Source organism: Engystomops pustulosus, chromosome 6, assembly GCF_040894005.1.
Source record: "Engystomops pustulosus chromosome 6, aEngPut4.maternal, whole genome shotgun sequence".
Taxonomy (NCBI): domain Eukaryota; kingdom Metazoa; phylum Chordata; class Amphibia; order Anura; family Leptodactylidae; genus Engystomops; species Engystomops pustulosus.
In genome coordinates, this window is record NC_092416.1 from 166,652,224 (window position 1) to 166,671,114 (window position 18,891).

The 18,891-nt window shown below is 43.5% G+C and overlaps 35 non-coding genes across 35 annotated transcripts; all 35 read right to left on the reverse strand.

Annotated features, from left to right (window-relative positions):
* Positions 1–431: 431 nt before the first annotated feature.
* On the reverse strand, positions 432–504 carry TRNAV-CAC (transfer RNA valine (anticodon CAC)). The gene has a single exon. It is a non-coding gene; the product is annotated as a tRNA-Val (tRNA).
* Positions 505–1,048: 544 nt separating this feature from the next.
* TRNAV-AAC (transfer RNA valine (anticodon AAC)) lies at positions 1,049–1,121 on the reverse strand. Its single transcript has one exon. It is a non-coding gene; the product is annotated as a tRNA-Val (tRNA).
* Positions 1,122–1,267: 146 nt separating this feature from the next.
* Positions 1,268–1,340, reverse strand: TRNAV-CAC (transfer RNA valine (anticodon CAC)). Its single transcript has one exon. It is a non-coding gene; the product is annotated as a tRNA-Val (tRNA).
* A 544-nt stretch (positions 1,341–1,884) lies between these two features.
* Positions 1,885–1,957, reverse strand: TRNAV-AAC (transfer RNA valine (anticodon AAC)). The gene has a single exon. It is a non-coding gene; the product is annotated as a tRNA-Val (tRNA).
* A 146-nt stretch (positions 1,958–2,103) lies between these two features.
* Positions 2,104–2,176, reverse strand: TRNAV-CAC (transfer RNA valine (anticodon CAC)). Its single transcript has one exon. It is a non-coding gene; the product is annotated as a tRNA-Val (tRNA).
* Positions 2,177–2,722: 546 nt separating this feature from the next.
* On the reverse strand, positions 2,723–2,795 carry TRNAV-AAC (transfer RNA valine (anticodon AAC)). Its single transcript has one exon. It is a non-coding gene; the product is annotated as a tRNA-Val (tRNA).
* A 1,600-nt stretch (positions 2,796–4,395) lies between these two features.
* Positions 4,396–4,468, reverse strand: TRNAV-AAC (transfer RNA valine (anticodon AAC)). The gene has a single exon. It is a non-coding gene; the product is annotated as a tRNA-Val (tRNA).
* A 146-nt stretch (positions 4,469–4,614) lies between these two features.
* Positions 4,615–4,687, reverse strand: TRNAV-CAC (transfer RNA valine (anticodon CAC)). The gene has a single exon. It is a non-coding gene; the product is annotated as a tRNA-Val (tRNA).
* Positions 4,688–5,231: 544 nt separating this feature from the next.
* Positions 5,232–5,304, reverse strand: TRNAV-AAC (transfer RNA valine (anticodon AAC)). The gene has a single exon. It is a non-coding gene; the product is annotated as a tRNA-Val (tRNA).
* Positions 5,305–5,450: 146 nt separating this feature from the next.
* TRNAV-CAC (transfer RNA valine (anticodon CAC)) lies at positions 5,451–5,523 on the reverse strand. The gene has a single exon. It is a non-coding gene; the product is annotated as a tRNA-Val (tRNA).
* A 544-nt stretch (positions 5,524–6,067) lies between these two features.
* On the reverse strand, positions 6,068–6,140 carry TRNAV-AAC (transfer RNA valine (anticodon AAC)). Its single transcript has one exon. It is a non-coding gene; the product is annotated as a tRNA-Val (tRNA).
* Positions 6,141–6,286: 146 nt separating this feature from the next.
* Positions 6,287–6,359, reverse strand: TRNAV-CAC (transfer RNA valine (anticodon CAC)). The gene has a single exon. It is a non-coding gene; the product is annotated as a tRNA-Val (tRNA).
* Positions 6,360–6,904: 545 nt separating this feature from the next.
* TRNAV-AAC (transfer RNA valine (anticodon AAC)) lies at positions 6,905–6,977 on the reverse strand. Its single transcript has one exon. It is a non-coding gene; the product is annotated as a tRNA-Val (tRNA).
* Positions 6,978–7,123: 146 nt separating this feature from the next.
* On the reverse strand, positions 7,124–7,196 carry TRNAV-CAC (transfer RNA valine (anticodon CAC)). The gene has a single exon. It is a non-coding gene; the product is annotated as a tRNA-Val (tRNA).
* A 545-nt stretch (positions 7,197–7,741) lies between these two features.
* Positions 7,742–7,814, reverse strand: TRNAV-AAC (transfer RNA valine (anticodon AAC)). The gene has a single exon. It is a non-coding gene; the product is annotated as a tRNA-Val (tRNA).
* Positions 7,815–7,960: 146 nt separating this feature from the next.
* TRNAV-CAC (transfer RNA valine (anticodon CAC)) lies at positions 7,961–8,033 on the reverse strand. The gene has a single exon. It is a non-coding gene; the product is annotated as a tRNA-Val (tRNA).
* Positions 8,034–8,579: 546 nt separating this feature from the next.
* On the reverse strand, positions 8,580–8,652 carry TRNAV-AAC (transfer RNA valine (anticodon AAC)). Its single transcript has one exon. It is a non-coding gene; the product is annotated as a tRNA-Val (tRNA).
* Positions 8,653–8,798: 146 nt separating this feature from the next.
* Positions 8,799–8,871, reverse strand: TRNAV-CAC (transfer RNA valine (anticodon CAC)). Its single transcript has one exon. It is a non-coding gene; the product is annotated as a tRNA-Val (tRNA).
* A 1,381-nt stretch (positions 8,872–10,252) lies between these two features.
* Positions 10,253–10,325, reverse strand: TRNAV-AAC (transfer RNA valine (anticodon AAC)). Its single transcript has one exon. It is a non-coding gene; the product is annotated as a tRNA-Val (tRNA).
* Positions 10,326–10,471: 146 nt separating this feature from the next.
* On the reverse strand, positions 10,472–10,544 carry TRNAV-CAC (transfer RNA valine (anticodon CAC)). Its single transcript has one exon. It is a non-coding gene; the product is annotated as a tRNA-Val (tRNA).
* Positions 10,545–11,088: 544 nt separating this feature from the next.
* On the reverse strand, positions 11,089–11,161 carry TRNAV-AAC (transfer RNA valine (anticodon AAC)). Its single transcript has one exon. It is a non-coding gene; the product is annotated as a tRNA-Val (tRNA).
* A 764-nt stretch (positions 11,162–11,925) lies between these two features.
* Positions 11,926–11,998, reverse strand: TRNAV-AAC (transfer RNA valine (anticodon AAC)). Its single transcript has one exon. It is a non-coding gene; the product is annotated as a tRNA-Val (tRNA).
* A 146-nt stretch (positions 11,999–12,144) lies between these two features.
* Positions 12,145–12,217, reverse strand: TRNAV-CAC (transfer RNA valine (anticodon CAC)). The gene has a single exon. It is a non-coding gene; the product is annotated as a tRNA-Val (tRNA).
* A 544-nt stretch (positions 12,218–12,761) lies between these two features.
* Positions 12,762–12,834, reverse strand: TRNAV-AAC (transfer RNA valine (anticodon AAC)). Its single transcript has one exon. It is a non-coding gene; the product is annotated as a tRNA-Val (tRNA).
* Positions 12,835–12,980: 146 nt separating this feature from the next.
* On the reverse strand, positions 12,981–13,053 carry TRNAV-CAC (transfer RNA valine (anticodon CAC)). Its single transcript has one exon. It is a non-coding gene; the product is annotated as a tRNA-Val (tRNA).
* A 544-nt stretch (positions 13,054–13,597) lies between these two features.
* Positions 13,598–13,670, reverse strand: TRNAV-AAC (transfer RNA valine (anticodon AAC)). The gene has a single exon. It is a non-coding gene; the product is annotated as a tRNA-Val (tRNA).
* A 763-nt stretch (positions 13,671–14,433) lies between these two features.
* TRNAV-AAC (transfer RNA valine (anticodon AAC)) lies at positions 14,434–14,506 on the reverse strand. Its single transcript has one exon. It is a non-coding gene; the product is annotated as a tRNA-Val (tRNA).
* Positions 14,507–15,270: 764 nt separating this feature from the next.
* On the reverse strand, positions 15,271–15,343 carry TRNAV-AAC (transfer RNA valine (anticodon AAC)). The gene has a single exon. It is a non-coding gene; the product is annotated as a tRNA-Val (tRNA).
* Positions 15,344–15,489: 146 nt separating this feature from the next.
* TRNAV-CAC (transfer RNA valine (anticodon CAC)) lies at positions 15,490–15,562 on the reverse strand. Its single transcript has one exon. It is a non-coding gene; the product is annotated as a tRNA-Val (tRNA).
* Positions 15,563–16,107: 545 nt separating this feature from the next.
* Positions 16,108–16,180, reverse strand: TRNAV-AAC (transfer RNA valine (anticodon AAC)). The gene has a single exon. It is a non-coding gene; the product is annotated as a tRNA-Val (tRNA).
* Positions 16,181–16,326: 146 nt separating this feature from the next.
* On the reverse strand, positions 16,327–16,399 carry TRNAV-CAC (transfer RNA valine (anticodon CAC)). Its single transcript has one exon. It is a non-coding gene; the product is annotated as a tRNA-Val (tRNA).
* A 544-nt stretch (positions 16,400–16,943) lies between these two features.
* Positions 16,944–17,016, reverse strand: TRNAV-AAC (transfer RNA valine (anticodon AAC)). Its single transcript has one exon. It is a non-coding gene; the product is annotated as a tRNA-Val (tRNA).
* Positions 17,017–17,162: 146 nt separating this feature from the next.
* Positions 17,163–17,235, reverse strand: TRNAV-CAC (transfer RNA valine (anticodon CAC)). The gene has a single exon. It is a non-coding gene; the product is annotated as a tRNA-Val (tRNA).
* Positions 17,236–17,780: 545 nt separating this feature from the next.
* On the reverse strand, positions 17,781–17,853 carry TRNAV-AAC (transfer RNA valine (anticodon AAC)). The gene has a single exon. It is a non-coding gene; the product is annotated as a tRNA-Val (tRNA).
* A 146-nt stretch (positions 17,854–17,999) lies between these two features.
* Positions 18,000–18,072, reverse strand: TRNAV-CAC (transfer RNA valine (anticodon CAC)). The gene has a single exon. It is a non-coding gene; the product is annotated as a tRNA-Val (tRNA).
* Between the last annotated feature and the right edge of the window lie 819 nt (positions 18,073–18,891).

Sequence of the window (18,891 nt, forward strand, 5' to 3'; positions counted from 1 at the left end):
GTCATCTAAAAGTGAATGTCACTCGGGAATATTTTGTTACTGCCCCATAGCAAAAGCAACCCCTGCGTCATTTTCTGTTCTGTTTAAATCAGTGGTTCTTTTGCATATGAAGCAAACTCTTAGTGGCAGGTATGTGTGGCATCTACCGTGGCGGGAAAGACACAACGAAACAAGATTTTTTTTCCGATTCCTTAAAAAAAGAGACAGTCTCTTGTTTCTGCCCGGTTTCGAACCGGGGACCTTTCGAGTGTTAAGCGAACGTGATAACCACTACACTACAGAAACACGTTGACTGCTCCCTTCTAGACCTTTGAGTACAGCAGACTAGATGGAGAACACTGAGCGCAGTAATAACTGGCAGCTACTTTGGAGGAAAAGACACAATGAAAAAAGATTTCTCTCTCTTGTGTCTTCAAAAGTAGAACATCTCATGTTTCTGCCCGGTTTCGAACCGGGGACCTTTCGCGTGTGAGGCGAACGTGATAACCACTACACTACAGAAACCCGATGAAAACACCTCAACTGGTCTTTAGACGCAAACAAAACCAAATTTATAAACCAACGCGAGGAATGTTGAGTCATTCAAAAGTCGCAAAACGCGTTTCTGATTGGTTCCAAACGACACTCCCACCTTGTCTCGAACTGGGCACCGTCGACAATTGTGGCAAATGTGATGTCCACTTCACTACAGAAACTCAACGGTTTTCAAACAGGGACTTTCACGCGTTAGGCAAAAGTGAAAACCCCTACTGTTAAAAAACTGTTTAAAAAACTGAAGCCGTCCTTACAGGCAAACAAAACTAATGTAAAGAGAAATGCAAGGGCTTTCTTCTCTCGTCATCTAAAAGTGAATGTCACTCGGGAATATTTTGTTACTGCCCCATAGCAAAAGCAACCCCTGCGTCATTTTCTGTTCTGTTTAAATCAGTGGTTCTTTTGCATATGAAGCAAACTCTTAGTGGCAGGTATGAGTGGCATCTACCGTGGCGGGAAAGACACGACGAAACAAGATTTTTTTTCCGATTCCTTAAAAAAAGAGACAGTCTCTTGTTTCTGCCCGGTTTCGAACCGGGGACCTTTCGCGTGTTAGGCGAACGTGATAACCACTACACTACAGAAACACGTTGACTGCTCACTTCTAGACCTTTGAGTACAGCAGACTAGATGGAGAACACTGAGCGCAGTAATAACTGGCAGCTACTTTGGAGGAAAAGACACAATGAAAAAAGATTTCTCTCTCTTGTGTCTTCAAAAGTAGAACATCTCATGTTTCTGCCCGGTTTCGAACCGGGGACCTTTCGCGTGTGAGGCGAACGTGATAACCACTACACTACAGAAACCCGATAAAAACACCTCAACTGGTCTTTAGACGCAAACAAAACCAAATTTATAAACCAACGCGAGGAATGTTGAGTCATTCAAAAGTCGCAAAACGCGTTTCTGATTGGTTCCAAACGACACTCCCACCTTGTCTCGAACTGGGCACCGTCGACAATTGTGGCAAATGTGATGTCCACTTCACTACAGAAACTCAACGGTTTTCAAACAGGGACTTTCACGCGTTAGGCAAAAGTGAAAACCCCTACTCTTGAAAAACTGTTTAAAAAACTGAAGCCGTCCTTACAGGCAAACAAAACTAATGTAAAGAGAAATGCAAGGGCTTTCTTCTCTCGTCATCTAAAAGTGAATGTCACTCGGGAATATTTTGTTACTGCCCCATAGCAAAAGAAACCCCTGCGTCATTTTCTGTTCTGTTTAAATCAGTGGTTCTTCTGCATATGAAGCAAACTCTTAGTGGCAGGTATGAGTGGCATCTACCGTGGCGGAAAAGACACGACGAAACAAGATTTTTTTTCCGATTCCTTAAAAAAAGAGACAGTCCCTTGTTTCAGCCCGGTTTCGAACCGGGGACCTTTCGCGTGTTAGGCGAACGTGATAACCACTACACTACAGAAACACGTTGACTGCTCACTTCTAGACCTTTGAGTACAGCAGACTAGATGGAGAGCACTGAGCGCAGTAATAACTGGCAGCTACTTTGGAGGAAAAGACACAATGAAAAAAGATTTCTCTCTCTTGTGTCTTCAAAAGTAGAACATCTCATGTTTCTGCCCGGTTTCGAACCGGGGACCTTTCGCGTGTGAGGCGAACGTGATAACCACTACACTACAGAAACACGATGAAAACACCACAACTGGTCTTTAGACGCAAACAAAACCAAATTTATTAACCAACGCGAGGAATGTTGAGTCATTCAAAAGTCGCAAAACGCGTTTCTGATTGGTTCCAAACGACACTCCCACCTTGTCTCGAACTGGGCACCGTCGACAATTGTGGCAAATGTGATGTCCACTTCACTACAGAAACTCAACGGGTTTCAAACAGGGACTTTCACGCGTTAGGCAAAAGTGAAAACCCCTACTCTTGAAAAACTGTTTAAAAAACTGAAGCCGTCCTTACAGGCAAACAAAACTAATGTAAAGAGAAATGCAAGGGCTTTCTTCTCTCGTCATCTAAAAGTGAATGTCACTCGGGAATATTTTGTTACTGCCCCATAGCAAAAGCAACCCCTGCGTCATTTTCTGTTCTGTTTAAATCAGTGGTTCTTTTGCATATGAAGCAAACTCTTAGTGGCAGGTATGAGTGGCATCTACCGTGGCGGGAAAGACACGACGAAACAAGATTTTTCTTTCCGATTCCTTAAAAAAAAGAGACAGTCTCTTGTTTCTGCCCGGTTTCGAACCGGGGACCTTTCGCGTGTTAGGCGAACGTGATAACCACTACACTACAGAAACACGTTGACTGCTCACTTCTAGACCTTTGAGTACAGCAGACTAGATGGAGAACACTGAGCACAGTAATAACTGGCAGCTACTTTGGAGGAAAAGACACAATGAAAAAAGATTTCTCTCTCTTGTGTCTTCAAAAGTAGAACATCTCATGTTTCTGCCCGGTTTCGAACCAGGGACCTTTTGCGTGTGAGGCGAACGTGATAACCACTACACTACAGAAACCCGATGAAAACACCTCAACTGGTCTTTAGACGCAAACAAAACCAAATTTATAAACCAACGCGAGGAATGTTGAGTCATTCAAAAGTCGCAAAACGCGTTTCTGATTGGTTCCAAACGACACTCCCACCTTGTCTCGAACTGGGCACCGTCGACAATTGTGGCAAATGTGATGTCCACTTCACTACAAAAACGCAACGGTTTTCAAACAGGGACTTTCACGCGTTAGGCAAAAGTGAAAACCCCTACTCTTGAAAAACTGTTTCAAAAACTGAAGCCGTCCTTACAGGCAAACAAAACTAATGTAAAGAGAAATGCAAGGGCTTTCTTCTCTCGTCATCTAAAAGTGAATGTCACTCGGGAATATTTTGTTACTGCCCCATAGCAAAAGCAACCCCTGCGTCATTTTCTGTTCTGTTTAAATCAGTGGTTCTTTTGCATATGAAGCAAACTCTTAGTGGCAGGTATGAGTGGCATCTACCGTGGCGGGAAAGACACGACGAAACAAGATTTTTTTTCCGATTCCTTAAAAAAAGAGACAGTCTCTAGTTTCTGCCCGGTTTCGAACCAGGGACCTTTTGCGTGTTAGGCGAACGTGATAACCACTACACTACAGAAACACGTTGACTGCTCACTTCTAGACTTTTGAGTACAGCAGACTAGATGGAGAACACCGAGCGCAGTAATAACTGGCAGCTACTTTGGAGGAAAAGACACAATGAAAAAAGATTTCTCTCTCTTGTGTCTTCAAAAGTAGAACATCTCATGTTTCTGCTCGGTTTCGAACCAGGGACCTTTCGCGTGTGAGGCGAACGTGATAACCACTACACTACAGAAACCCGATGAAAACACCTCAACTGGTCTTTAGACGCAAACAAAACCAAATTTATAAACCAACGCGAGGAATGTTGAGTCATTCAAAAGTCGCAAAACGCGTTTCTGATTGGTTCCAAACGACACTCCCACCTTGTCTCGAACTGGGCACCGTCGACAATTGTGGCAAATGTGATGTCCACTTCACTACAGAAACTCAACGGTTTTCAAACAGGGACTTTCACGCGTTAGGCAAAAGTGAAAACCCCTACTCTTGAAAAACTGTTTAAAAAACTGAAGCCGTCCTTACAGGCAAACAAAACTAATGTAAAGAGAGATGCAAGGGCTTTCTTCTCTCGTCATCTAAAAGTGAATGTCACTCGGGAATATTTTGTTACTGCCCCATAGCAAAAGCAACCCTTGCGTCATTTTCTGTTCTGTTTAAATCAGTGGTTCTTTTGCATATGAAGCAAACTCTTAGTGGCAGGTATGTGTGGCATCTACCGTGGTGGGAAAGACACGACGAAACAAGATTTTTCTTTCCGATTCCTTAAAAAAAGAGACAGTCTCTTGTTTCTGCCCGGTTTCGAACCGGGGACCTTTCGCGTGTTAGGCGAACGTGATAACCACTACACTACAGAAACACGTTGACTGCTCGCTTCTAGACCTTTGAGTACAGCAGACTAGATGGAGAACACTGAGCGCAGTAATAACTGGCAGCTACTTTGGAGGAAAAGACACAATGAAAAAAGATTTCTCTCTCTTGTGTCTTCAAAAGTAGAACATCTCATGTTTCTGCCCGGTTTCGAACCAGGGACCTTTCGCGTGTGAGGCGAACGTGATAACCACTACACTACAGAAACCCGATGAAAACACCTCAACTGGTCTTTAGACGCAAACAAAACCAAATTTATAAACCAACGCGAGGAATGTTGAGTCATTCAAAAGTCGCAAAACGCGTTTCTGATTGGTTCCAAACGACACTCCCACCTTGTCTCAAACTGGGCACCGTCGACAATTGTGGCAAATGTGATGTCCACTTCACTACAGAAACTCAACGGTTTTCAAACAGGGACTTTCACGCGTTAGGCAAAAGTGAAAACCCCTACTGTTGAAAAACTGTTTAAAAAACTGAAGCCGTCCTTACAGGCAAACAAAACTAATGTAAAGAGAAATGCAAGGGCTTTCTTCTCTCGTCATCTAAAAGTGAATGTCACTCGGGAATATTTTGTTACTGCCCCATAGCAAAAGCAACCCCTGCGTCATTTTCTGTTCTGTTTAAATCAGTGGTTCTTTTGCATATGAAGCAAACTCTTAGTGGCAGGTATGAGTGGCATCTACCGTGGCGGGAAAGACACAACGAAACAAGATTTTTTTTCCGATTCCTTAAAAAAAGAGACAGTCTCTTGTTTCTGCCCGGTTTCGAACCGGGGACCTTTCGCGTGTTAGGCGAACGTGATAACCACTACACTACAGAAACACTTTGACTGCTCACTTCTAGACTTTTGAGTACAGCAAACTAGATGGAGAACACTGAGCGCAGTAATAACTGGCAGCTACTTTGGAGGAAAAGACACAATGAAAAAAGATTCCCCTCTCTTGTGTCTTCAAAAGTAGAACATCTCATGTTTCTGCCCGGTTTCGAACCAGGGACCTTTCGCGTGTGAGGCGAACGTGATAACCACTACACTACAGAAACCCGATGAAAACACCTCAACTGGTCTTTAGACGCAAACAAAACCAAATTTATAAACCAACGCGAGGAATGTTGAGTCATTCAAAAGTCGCAAAACGCGTTTCTGATTGGTTCCAAACGACACTCCCACCTTGTCTCGAACTGGGCACCGTCGACAATTGTGGCAAATGTGATGTCCACTTCACTACAGAAACTCAACGGTTTTCAAACAGGGACTTTCACGCGTTAGGCAAAAGTGAAAACCCCTACTCTTGAAAAACTGTTTAAAAAACTGAAGCCGTCCTTACAGGCAAACAAAACTAATGTAAAGAGAAATGCAAGGGCTTTCTTCTCTCGTCATCTAAAAGTGAATGTCACTCGGGAATATTTTGTTACTGCCCCATAGCAAAAGCAACCCCTGCGTCATTTTCTGTTCTGTTTAAATCAGTGGTTCTTTTGCATATGAAGCAAACTCTTAGTGGCAGGTATGAGTGGCATCTACCGTGGCGGGAAAGACACGACGAAACAAGATTTTTTTTCCGATTCCTTAAAAAAAGAGACAGTCTCTTGTTTCTGCCCGGTTTCGAACCGGGGACCTTTCGCATGTTAGGCGAACGTGATAACCACTACACTACAGAAACACGTTGACTGCTCACTTCTAGACCTTTGAGTACAGCAGACTAGATGGAGAACACTGAGCGCAGTAATAACTGGCAGCTACTTTGGAGGAAAAGACACAATGAAAAAAGATTTCTCTCTCTTGTGTCTTCAAAAGTAGAACATCTCATGTTTCTGCCCGGTTTCGAACCGGGGACCTTTCGCGTGTGAGGCGAACGTGATAACCACTACACTACAGAAACCCGATGAAAACACCTCAACTGGTCTTTAGACGCAAACAAAACCAAATTTATAAACCAACGCGAGGAATGTTGAGTCATTCAAAAGTCGCAAAACGCGTTTCTGATTGGTTGCAAACGACACTCCCACCTTGTCTCGAACTGGGCACCGTCGACAATTGTGGCAAATGTGATGTCCACTTCCCTACAGAAACTCAACGGTTTTCAAACAGGGACTTTCACGCGTTAGGCAAAAGTGAAAACCCCTACTCTTGAAAAACTGTTTAAAAAACTGAAGCCGTCCTTACAGGCAAACAAAACTAATGTAAAGAGAGATGCAAGGGCTTTCTTCTCTCGTCATCTAAAAGTGAATGTCACTCGGGAATATTTTGTTACTGCCCCATAGCAAAAGCAACCCCTGCGTCATTTTCTGTTCTGTTTAAATCAGTGGTTCTTTTGCATATGAAGCAAACTCTTAGTGGCAGGTATGTGTGGCATCTACCGTGGTGGGAAAGACACGACAAAACAAGATTTTTCTTTCCGATTCCTTAAAAAAAGAGACAGTCTCTTGTTTCTGCCCGGTTTTGAACCGGGGACCTTTCGCGTGTTAGGCGAACGTGATAACCACTACACTACAGAAACACGTTGACTGCTCACTTCTAGACCTTTGAGTACAGCAGACTAGATGGAGAGCACTGAGCGCAGTAATAACTGGCAGCTACTTTGGAGGAAAAGACACAATGAAAAAAGATTCCCCTCTCTTGTGTCTTCAAAAGTAGAACATCTCATGTTTCTGCCCGGTTTCGAACCAGGGACCTTTCGCGTGTGAGGCGAACGTGATAACCACTACACTACAGAAACCCGATGAAAACACCTCAACTGGTCTTTAGACGCAAACAAAACCAAATTTATAAACCAACGCAAGGAATGTTGAGTCATTCAAAAGTCGCAAAACGCGTTTCTGATTGGTTCCAAACGACACTCCCACCTTGTCTCGAACTGGGCACCGTCGACAATTGTGGCAAATGTGATGTCCACTTCACTACAGAAACTCAACGGTTTTCAAACAGGGACTTTCACGCGTTAGGCAAAAGTGAAAACCCATACTCTTGAAAAACTGTTTAAAAAACTGAAGCCGTCCTTACAGGCAAACAAAACTAATGTAAAGAGAAATGCAAGGGCTTTCTTCTCTCGTCATCTAAAAGTGAATGTCACTCGGGAATATTTTGTTACTGTCCCATAGCAAAAGCAACCCCTGCGTCATTTTCTGTTCTGTTTAAATCAGTGGTTCTTTTGCATATGAAGCAAACTCTTAGTGGCAGGTATGAGTGGCATCTACCGTGGCGGGAAAGACACGACGAAACAAGATTTTTCTTTCCGATTCCTTAAAAAAAGAGACAGTCTCTTGTTTCTGCCCGGTTTCGAACCGGGGACCTTTCGCGTGTTAGGCGAACGTGATAACCACTACACTACAGAAACACGTTGACTGCTCACTTCTAGACTTTTGAGTACAGCAGACTAGATGGAGAACACAGAGCGCAGTAATAACTGGCAGCTACTTTGGAGGAAAAGACACAATGAAAAAAGATTTCTCTCTCTTGTGTCTTCAAAAGTAGAACATCTCATGTTTCTGCCCGGTTTCGAACCGGGGACCTTTCGCGTGTGAGGCGAACGTGATAACCACTACACTACAGAAACCCGATGAAAACACCACAACTGGTCTTTAGACGCAAACAAAACCAAATTTATTAACCAACGCGAGGAATGTTGAGTCATTCAAAAGTCGCAAAACGCGTTTCTGATTGGTTCCAAACGACACTCCCACCTTGTCTCGAACTGGGCACCGTCGACAATTGTGGCAAATGTGATGTCCACTTCACTACAGAAACTCAACGGGTTTCAAACAGGGACTTTCACGCGTTAGGCAAAAGTGAAAACCCCTACTCTTGAAAAACTGTTTAAAAAACTGAAGCCGTCCTTACAGGCAAACAAAACTAATGTAAAGAGAAATGCAAGGGCTTTCTTCTCTCGTCATCTAAAAGTGAATGTCACTCGGGAATATTTTGTTACTGCCCCATAGCAAAAGCAACCCCTGCGTCATTTTCTGTTCTGTTTAAATCAGTGGTTCTTTTGCATATGAAGCAAACTCTTAGTGGCAGGTATGAGTGGCATCTACCGTGGCGGGAAAGACACGACGAAACAAGATTTTTCTTTCCGATTCCTTAAAAAAAAGAGACAGTCTCTTGTTTCTGCCCGGTTTCGAACCGGGGACCTTTCGCGTGTTAGGCGAACGTGATAACCACTACACTACAGAAACACGTTGACTGCTCACTTCTAGACCTTTGAGTACAGCAGACTAGATGGAGAACACTGAGCACAGTAATAACTGGCAGCTACTTTGGAGGAAAAGACACAATGAAAAAAGATTTCTCTCTCTCGTGTCTTCAAAAGTAGAACATCTCATGTTTCTGCCCGGTTTCGAACCAGGGACCTTTCGCGTGTGAGGCGAACGTGATAACCACTACACTACAGAAACCCGATGAAAACACCTCAACTGGTCTTTAGACGCAAACAAAACCAAATTTATAAACCAACGCGAGGAATGTTGAGTCATTCAAAAGTCGCAAAACGCGTTTCTGATTGGTTCCAAACGACACTCCCACCTTGTCTCGAACTGGGCACCGTCGACAATTGTGGCAAATGTGATGTCCACTTCACTACAAAAACTCAACGGTTTTCAAACAGGGACTTTCACGCGTTAGGCAAAAGTGAAAACCCCTACTCTTGAAAAACTGTTTAAAAAACTGAAGCCGTCCTTACAGGCAAACAAAACTAATGTAAAGAGAAATGCAAGGGCTTTCTTCTCTCGTCATCTAAAAGTGAATGTCACTCGGGAATATTTTGTTACTGCCCCATAGCAAAAGCAACCCCTGCGTCATTTTCTGTTCTGTTTAAATCAGTGGTTCTTTTGCATATGAAGCAAACTCTTAGTGGCAGGTATGAGTGGCATCTACCGTGGCGGGAAAGACACGACGAAACAAGATTTTTTTTCCGATTCCTTAAAAAAAGAGACAGTCTCTAGTTTCTGCCCGGTTTCGAACCAGGGACCTTTTGCGTGTTAGGCGAACGTGATAACCACTACACTACAGAAACACGTTGACTGCTCACTTCTAGACTTTTGAGTACAGCAGACTAGATGGAGAACACCGAGCGCAGTAATAACTGGCAGCTACTTTGGAGGAAAAGACACAATGAAAAAAGATTTCTCTCTCTTGTGTCTTCAAAAGTAGAACATCTCATGTTTCTGCCCGGTTTCGAACCAGGGACCTTTCGCGTGTGAGGCGAATGTGATAACCACTACACTACAGAAACCCGATGAAAACACCTCAACTGGTCTTTAGACGCAAACAAAACCAAATTTATAAACCAACGCAAGGAATGTTGAGTCATTCAAAAGTCGCAAAACGCGTTTCTGATTGGTTCCAAACGACACTCCCACCTTGTCTCGAACTGGGCACCGTCGACAATTGTGGCAAATGTGATGTCCACTTCCCTACAGAAACTCAACGGTTTTCAAACAGGGACTTTCACGCGTTAGGCAAAAGTGAAAACCCCTACTCTTGAAAAACTGTTTAAAAAACTGAAGCCGTCCTTACAGGCAAACAAAACTAATGTAAAGAGAGATGCAAGGGCTTTCTTCTCTCGTCATCTAAAAGTGAATGTCACTCGGGAATATTTTGTTACTGCCCCATAGCAAAAGCAACCCCTGCATCATTTTCTGTTCTGTTTAAATCAGTGGTTCTTTTGCATATGAAGCAAACTCTTAGTGGCAGGTATGTGTGGCATCTACCGTGGTGGGAAAGACACGACGAAACAAGATTTTTCTTTCCGATTCCTTAAAAAAAGAGACAGTCTCTTGTTTCTGCCCGGTTTCGAACCGGGGACCTTTCGCGTGTTAGGCGAACGTGATAACCACTACACTACAGAAACACGTTGACTGCTCACTTCTAGACCTTTGAGTACAGCAGACTAGATGGAGAACACTGAGCGCAGTAATAACTGGCAGCTACTTTGGAGGAAAAGACACAATGAAAAAAGATTTCTCTCTCTTGTGTCTTCAAAAGTAGAACATCTCATGTTTCTGCCCGGTTTCGAACCGGGGACCTTTCGCGTGTGAGGCGAACGTGATAACCACTACACTACAGAAACCCGATGAAAACACCTCAACTGGTCTTTAGACGCAAACAAAACCAAATTTATAAACCAACGCGAGGAATGTTGAGTCATTCAAAAGTCGCAAAACGCGTTTCTGATTGGTTCCAAACGACACTCCCACCTTGTCTCGAACTGGGCACCGTCGACAATTGTGGCAAATGTGATGTCCACTTCACTACAGAAACTCAACGGTTTTCAAACAGGGACTTTCACGCGTTAGGCAAAAGTGAAAACCCCTACTGTTAAAAAACTGTTTAAAAAACTGAAGCCGTCCTTACAGGCAAACAAAACTAATGTAAAGAGAAATGCAAGGGCTTTCTTCTCTCGTCATCTAAAAGTGAATGTCACTCGGGAATATTTTGTTACTGCCCCATAGCAAAAGCAACCCCTGCGTCATTTTCTGTTCTGTTTAAATCAGTGGTTCTTTTGCATATGAAGCAAACTCTTAGTGGCAGGTATGAGTGGCATCTACCGTGGCGGGAAAGACACGACGAAACAAGATTTTTTTTCCGATTCCTTAAAAAAAGAGACAGTCTCTTGTTTCTGCCCGGTTTCGAACCGGGGACCTTTCGCGTGTTAGGCGAACGTGATAACCACTACACTACAGAAACACGTTGACTGCTCACTTCTAGACCTTTGAGTACAGCAGACTAGATGGAGAACACTGAGCGCAGTAATAACTGGCAGCTACTTTGGAGGAAAAGACACAATGAAAAAAGATTTCTCTCTCTTGTGTCTTCAAAAGTAGAACATCTCATGTTTCTGCCCGGTTTCGAACCAGGGACCTTTCGCGTGTGAGGCGAATGTGATAACCACTACACTACAGAAACCCGATGAAAACACCTCAACTGGTCTTTAGACGCAAACAAAACCAAATTTATAAACCAACGCAAGGAATGTTGAGTCATTCAAAAGTCGCAAAACGCGTTTCTGATTGGTTCCAAACGACACTCCCACCTTGTCTCGAACTGGGCACCGTCGACAATTGTGGCAAATGTGATGTCCACTTCCCTACAGAAACTCAACGGTTTTCAAACAGGGACTTTCACGCGTTAGGCAAAAGTGAAAACCCCTACTCTTGAAAAACTGTTTAAAAAACTGAAGCCGTCCTTACAGGCAAACAAAACTAATGTAAAGAGAGATGCAAGGGCTTTCTTCTCTCGTCATCTAAAAGTGAATGTCACTCGGGAATATTTTGTTACTGCCCCATAGCAAAAGCAACCCCTGCATCATTTTCTGTTCTGTTTAAATCAGTGGTTCTTTTGCATATGAAGCAAACTCTTAGTGGCAGGTATGTGTGGCATCTACCGTGGTGGGAAAGACACGACGAAACAAGATTTTTCTTTCCGATTCCTTAAAAAAAGAGACAGTCTCTTGTTTCTGCCCGGTTTCGAACCGGGGACCTTTCGCGTGTTAGGCGAACGTGATAACCACTACACTACAGAAACACGTTGACTGCTCACTTCTAGACCTTTGAGTACAGCAGACTAGATGGAGAACACTGAGCGCAGTAATAACTGGCAGCTACTTTGGAGGAAAAGACACAATGAAAAAAGATTTCTCTCTCTTGTGTCTTCAAAAGTAGAACATCTCATGTTTCTGCCCGGTTTCGAACCGGGGACCTTTCGCGTGTGAGGCGAACGTGATAACCACTACACTACAGAAACCCGATGAAAACACCTCAACTGGTCTTTAGACGCAAACAAAACCAAATTTATAAACCAACGCGAGGAATGTTGAGTCATTCAAAAGTCGCAAAACGCGTTTCTGATTGGTTCCAAACGACACTCCCACCTTGTCTCGAACTGGGCACCGTCGACAATTGTGGCAAATGTGATGTCCACTTCACTACAGAAACTCAACGGTTTTCAAACAGGGACTTTCACGCGTTAGGCAAAAGTGAAAACCCCTACTGTTAAAAAACTGTTTAAAAAACTGAAGCCGTCCTTACAGGCAAACAAAACTAATGTAAAGAGAAATGCAAGGGCTTTCTTCTCTCGTCATCTAAAAGTGAATGTCACTCGGGAATATTTTGTTACTGCCCCATAGCAAAAGCAACCCCTGCGTCATTTTCTGTTCTGTTTAAATCAGTGGTTCTTTTGCATATGAAGCAAACTCTTAGTGGCAGGTATGAGTGGCATCTACCGTGGCGGGAAAGACACGACGAAACAAGATTTTTTTTCCGATTCCTTAAAAAAAGAGACAGTCTCTTGTTTCTGCCCGGTTTCGAACCGGGGACCTTTCGCGTGTTAGGCGAACGTGATAACCACTACACTACAGAAACACGTTGACTGCTCACTTCTAGACCTTTGAGTACAGCAGACTAGATGGAGAACACTGAGCGCAGTAATAACTGGCAGCTACTTTGGAGGAAAAGACACAATGAAAAAAGATTTCTCTCTCTTGTGTCTTCAAAAGTAGAACATCTCATGTTTCTGCCCGGTTTCGAACCGGGGACCTTTCGCGTGTGAGGCGAACGTGATAACCACTACACTACAGAAACCCGATGAAAACACCTCAACTGGTCTTTAGACGCAAACAAAACCAAATTTATAAACCAACGCGAGGAATGTTGAGTCATTCAAAAGTCGCAAAACGCGTTTCTGATTGGTTCCAAACGACACTCCCACCTTGTCTCGAACTGGGCACCGTCGACAATTGTGGCAAATGTGATGTCCACTTCACTACAGAAACTCAACGGTTTTCAAACAGGGACTTTCACGCGTTAGGCAAAAGTGAAAACCCCTACTCTTGAAAAACTGTTTAAAAAACTGAAGCCGTCCTTACAGGCAAACAAAACTAATGTAAAGAGAAATGCAAGGGCTTTCTTCTCTCGTCATCTAAAAGTGAATGTCACTCGGGAATATTTTGTTACTGCCCCATAGCAAAAGAAACCCCTGCGTCATTTTCTGTTCTGTTTAAATCAGTGGTTCTTCTGCATATGAAGCAAACTCTTAGTGGCAGGTATGAGTGGCATCTACCGTGGCGGAAAAGACGCGACGAAACAAGATTTTTTTTCCGATTCCTTAAAAAAAGAGACAGTCTCTTGTTTCTGCCCGGTTTCGAACCGGGGACCTTTCGCGTGTTAGGCGAACGTGATAACCACTACACTACAGAAACACGTTGACTGCTCACTTCTAGACCTTTGAGTACAGCAGACTAGATGGAGAACACTGAGCGCAGTAATAACTGGCAGCTACTTTGGAGGAAAAGACACAATGAAAAAAGATTTCTCTCTCTTGTGTCTTCAAAAGTAGAACATCTCATGTTTCTGCCCGGTTTCGAACCGGGGACCTTTCGCGTGTGAGGCGAACGTGATAACCACTACCCTACAGAAACCCGATGAAAACACCTCAACTGGTCTTTAGACGCAAACAAAACCAAATTTATAAACCAACGCAAGGAATGTTGAGTCATTCAAAAGTCGCAAAACGCGTTTCTGATTGGTTCCAAACGATACTCCCACCTTGTCTCGAACTGGGCACCGTCGACAATTGTGGCAAATGTGATGTCCACTTCACTACAGAAACTCAACGGTTTTCAAACAGGGACTTTCACGCGTTAGGCAAAAGTGAAAACCCCTACTCTTGAAAAACTGTTTAAAAAACTGAAGCCGTCCTTACAGGCAAACAAAACTAATGTAAAGAGAAATGCAAGGGCTTTCTTCTCTCGTCATCTAAAAGTGAATGTCACTCGGGAATATTTTGTTACTGCCCCATAGCAAAAGCAACCCCTGCGTCATTTTCTGTTCTGTTTAAATCAGTGGTTCTTTTGCATATGAAGCAAACTCTTAGTGGCAGGTATGAGTGGCATCTACCGTGGCGGGAAAGACACGACGAAACAAGATTTTTTTTCCGATTCCTTAAAAAAAGAGACAGTCTCTTGTTTCTGCCCGGTTTCGAACCGGGGACCTTTCGCGTGTTAGGCGAACGTGATAACCACTACACTACAGAAACACGTTGACTGCTCACTTCTAGACTTTTGAGTACAGCAGACTAGATGGAGAACACCGAGCGCAGTAATAACTGGCAGCTACTTTGGAGGAAAAGACACAATGAAAAAAGATTTCTCTCTCTTGTGTCTTCAAAAGTAGAACATCTCATGTTTCTGCCCGGTTTCGAACAGGGGACCTTTCGCGTGTGAGGCGAACGTGATAACCACTACACTACAGAAACCCGATGAAAACACCTCAACTGGTCTTTAGACGCAAACAAAACCAAATTTATAAACCAACGCGAGGAATGTTGAGTCATTCAAAAGTCGCAAAACGCGTTTCTGATTGGTTCCAAACGACACTCCCACCTTGTCTCGAACTGGGCACCGTCGACAATTGTGGCAAATGTGATGTCCACTTCACTACAGAAACTCAACGGTTTTCAAACAGGGACTTTCACGCGTTAGGCAAAAGTGAAAACCCCTACTCTTGAAAAACTGTTTAAAAAACTGAAGCCGTCCTTACAGGCAAACAAAACTAATGTAAAGAGAGATGCAAGGGCTTTCTTCTCTCGTCATCTAAAAGTGAATGTCACTCGGGAATATTTTGTTACTGCCCCATAGCAAAAGCAACCCCTGCGTCATTTTCTGTTCTGTTTAAATCAGTGGTTCTTTTGCATATGAAGCAAACTCTTAGTGGCAGGTATGTGTGGCATCTACCGTGGTGGGAAAGACACGACGAAACAAGATTTTTCTTTCCGATTCCTTAAAAAAAGAGACAGTCTCTTGTTTCTGCCCGGTTTCGAACCGGGGACCTTTCGCGTGTTAGGCGAACGTGATAACCACTACACTACAGAAACACGTTGACTGCTCACTTCTAGACCTTTGAGTACAGCAGACTAGATGGAGAACACTGAGCGCAGTAATAACTGGCAGCTACTTTGGAGGAAAAGACACAATGAAAAAAGATTTCTCTCTCTTGTGTCTTCAAAAGTAGAACATCTCATGTTTCTGCCCGGTTTCGAACCGGGGACCTTTCGCGTGTGAGGCGAACGTGATAACCACTACACTACAGAAACCCGATGAAAACACCTCAACTGGTCTTTAGACGCAAACAAAACCAAATTTATAAACCAACGCAAGGAATGTTGAGTCATTCAAAAGTCGCAAAACGCGTTTCTGATTGGTTCCAAACGACACTCCCACCTTGTCTCGAACTGGGCACCGTCGACAATTGTGGCAAATGTGATGTCCACTTCACTACAGAAACTCAACGGTTTTCAAACAGGGACTTTCACGCGTTAGACAAAAGTGAAAACCCCTACTCTTGAAAAACTGTTTAAAAAACTGAAGCCGTCCTTACAGGCAAACAAAACTAATGTAAAGAGAGATGCAAGGGCTTTCTTCTCTCGTCATCTAAAAGTGAATGTCACTCGGGAATATTTTGTTACTGCCCCATAGCAAAAGCAACCCCTGCTTCATTTTCTGTTCTGTTTAAATCAGTGGTTCTTTTGCATATGAAGCAAACTCTTAGTGGCAGGTATGAGTGGCATCTACCGTGGCGGGAAAGACACGACGAAACAAGATTTTTCTTTCCGATTCCTTAAAAAAAGAGACAGTCTCTTGTTTCTGCCCGGTTTCGAACCGGGGACCTTTCGCGTGTTAGGCGAACGTGATAACCACTACACTACAGAAACACGTTGACTGCTCACTTCTAGACCTTTGAGTACAGCAGACTAGATGGAGAACACTGAGCGCAGTAATAACTGGCAGCTACTTTGGAGGAAAAGACACAATGAAAAAAGATTTCTCTCTCTTGTGTCTTCAAAAGTAGAACATCTCATGTTTCTGCCCGGTTTCGAACCGGGGACCTTTCGCGTGTGAGGCGAACGTGATAACCACTACACTACAGAAACCCGATGAAAATACCTCAACTGGTCTTTAGACGCAAACAAAACCAAATTTATAAACCAACGCGAGGAATGTTGAGTCATTCAAAAGTCGCAAAACGCGTTTCTGATTGGTTCCAAACGACACTCCCACCTTGTCTCGAACTGGGCACCGTCGACAATTGTGGCAAATGTGATGTCCACTTCACTACAGAAACTCAACGGTTTTCAAACAGGGACTTTCACGCGTTAGGCAAAAGTGAAAACCCCTACTCTTGAAAAACTGTTTAAAAAACTGAAGCCGTCCTTACAGGCAAACAAAACTAATGTAAAGAGAAATGCAAGGGCTTTCTTCTCTCGTCATCTAAAAGTGAATGTCACTCGGGAATATTTTGTTACTGCCCCATAGCAAAAGCAACCCCTGCGTCATTTTCTGTTCTGTTTAAATCAGTGGTTCTTTTGCATATGAAGCAAACTCTTAGTGGCAGGTATGAGTGGCATCTACCGTGGCGGGAAAGACACGACGAAACAAGATTTTTTTTCCGATTCCTTAAAAAAAGAGACAGTCTCTTGTTTCTGCCCGGTTTCGAACCGGGGACCTTTCGCGTGTTAGGCGAACGTGATAACCACTACACTACAGAAACACGTTGACTGCTCACTTCTAGACCTTTGAGTACAGCAGACTAGATGGAGAACACTGAGCGCAGTAATAACTGGCAGCTACTTTGGAGGAAAAGACACAATGAAAAAAGATTTCTCTCTCTTGTGTCTTCAAAAGTAGAACATCTCATGTTTCTGCCCGGTTTCGAACCGGGGACCTTTCGCGTGTGAGGCGAACGTGATAACCACTACACTACAGAAACCCGATGAAAACACCTCAACTGGTCTTTAGACGCAAACAAAACCAAATTTATAAACCAACGCGAGGAATGTTGAGTCATTCAAAAGTCGCAAAACGCGTTTCTGATTGGTTCCAAACGACACTCCCACCTTGTCTCGAACTGGGCACCGTCGACAATTGTGGCAAATGTGATGTCCACTTCACTACAGAAACTCAACGGTTTTCAAACAGGGACTTTCACGCGTTAGGCAAAAGTGAAAACCCCTACTCTTGAAAAACTGTTTAAAAAACTGAAGCCGTCCTTACAGGCAAACAAAACTAATGTAAAGAGAAATGCAAGGGCTTTCTTCTCTCGTCATCTAAAAGTGAATGTCACTCGGGAATATTTTGTTACTGCCCCATAGCAAAAGAAACCCCTGCGTCATTTTCTGTTCTGTTTAAATCAGTGGTTCTTCTGCATATGAAGCAAACTCTTAGTGGCAGGTATGAGTGGCATCTACCGTGGCCGAAAAGACACGACGAAACAAGATTTTTCTTTCCGATTCCTTAAAAAAAGAGACAGTCTCTTGTTTCTGCCCGGTTTCGAACCGGGGACCTTTCGCGTGTTAGGCGAACGTGATAACCACTACACTACAGAAACACGTTGACTGCTCACTTCTAGACCTTTGAGTACAGCAGACTAGATGGAGAACACTGAGCGCAGTAATAACTGGCAGCTACTTTGGAGGAAAAGACACAATGAAAAAAGATTTCTCTCTCTTGTGTCTTCAAAAGTAGAACATCTCATGTTTCTGCCCGGTTTCGAACCGGGGACCTTTCGCGTGTGAGGCGAACGTGATAACCACTACACTACAGAAACCCGATGAAAATACCTCAACTGGTCTTTAGACGCAAACAAAACCAAATTTATAAACCAACGCGAGGAATGTTGAGTCATTCAAAAGTCGCAAAACGCGTTTCTGATTGGTTCCAAACGACACTCCCACCTTGTCTCGAACTGGGCACCGTCGACAATTGTGGCAAATGTGATGTCCACTTCACTACAGAAACTCAACGGTTTTCAAACAGGGACTTTCACGCGTTAGGCAAAAGTGAAAACCCCTACTCTTGAAAAACTGTTTAAAAAACTGAAGCCGTCCTTACAGGCAAACAAAACTAATGTAAAGAGAGATGCAAGGGCTTTCTTCTCTCGTCATCTAAAAGTGAATGTCACTCGGGAATATTTTGTTACTGCCCCATAGCAAAAGCAACCCCTGCGTCATTTTCTGTTCTGTTTAAATCAGTGGTTCTTTTGCATATGAAGCAAACTCTTAGTGGCAGGTATGAGTGGCATCTACCGTGGCGGGAAAGACACGACGAAACAAGATTTTTTTTCCGATTCCTTAAAAAAAGAGACAGTCTTTTGTTTCTGCCCGGTTTCGAACCGGGGACCTTTCGAGTGTTAAGCGAACGTGATAACCACTACACTACAGAAACGCGTTGACTGCTCACTTCTAGACCTTTGAGTACAGCAGACTAGATGGAGAACACTGAGCGCAGTAATAACTGGCAGCTACTTTGGAGGAAAAGACACAATGAAAAAAGATTTCTCTCTCTTGTGTCTTCAAAAGTAGAACATCTCATGTTTCTGCCCAGTTTCGAACCGGGGACCTTTCGCGTGTGAGGCAAACGTGATAAC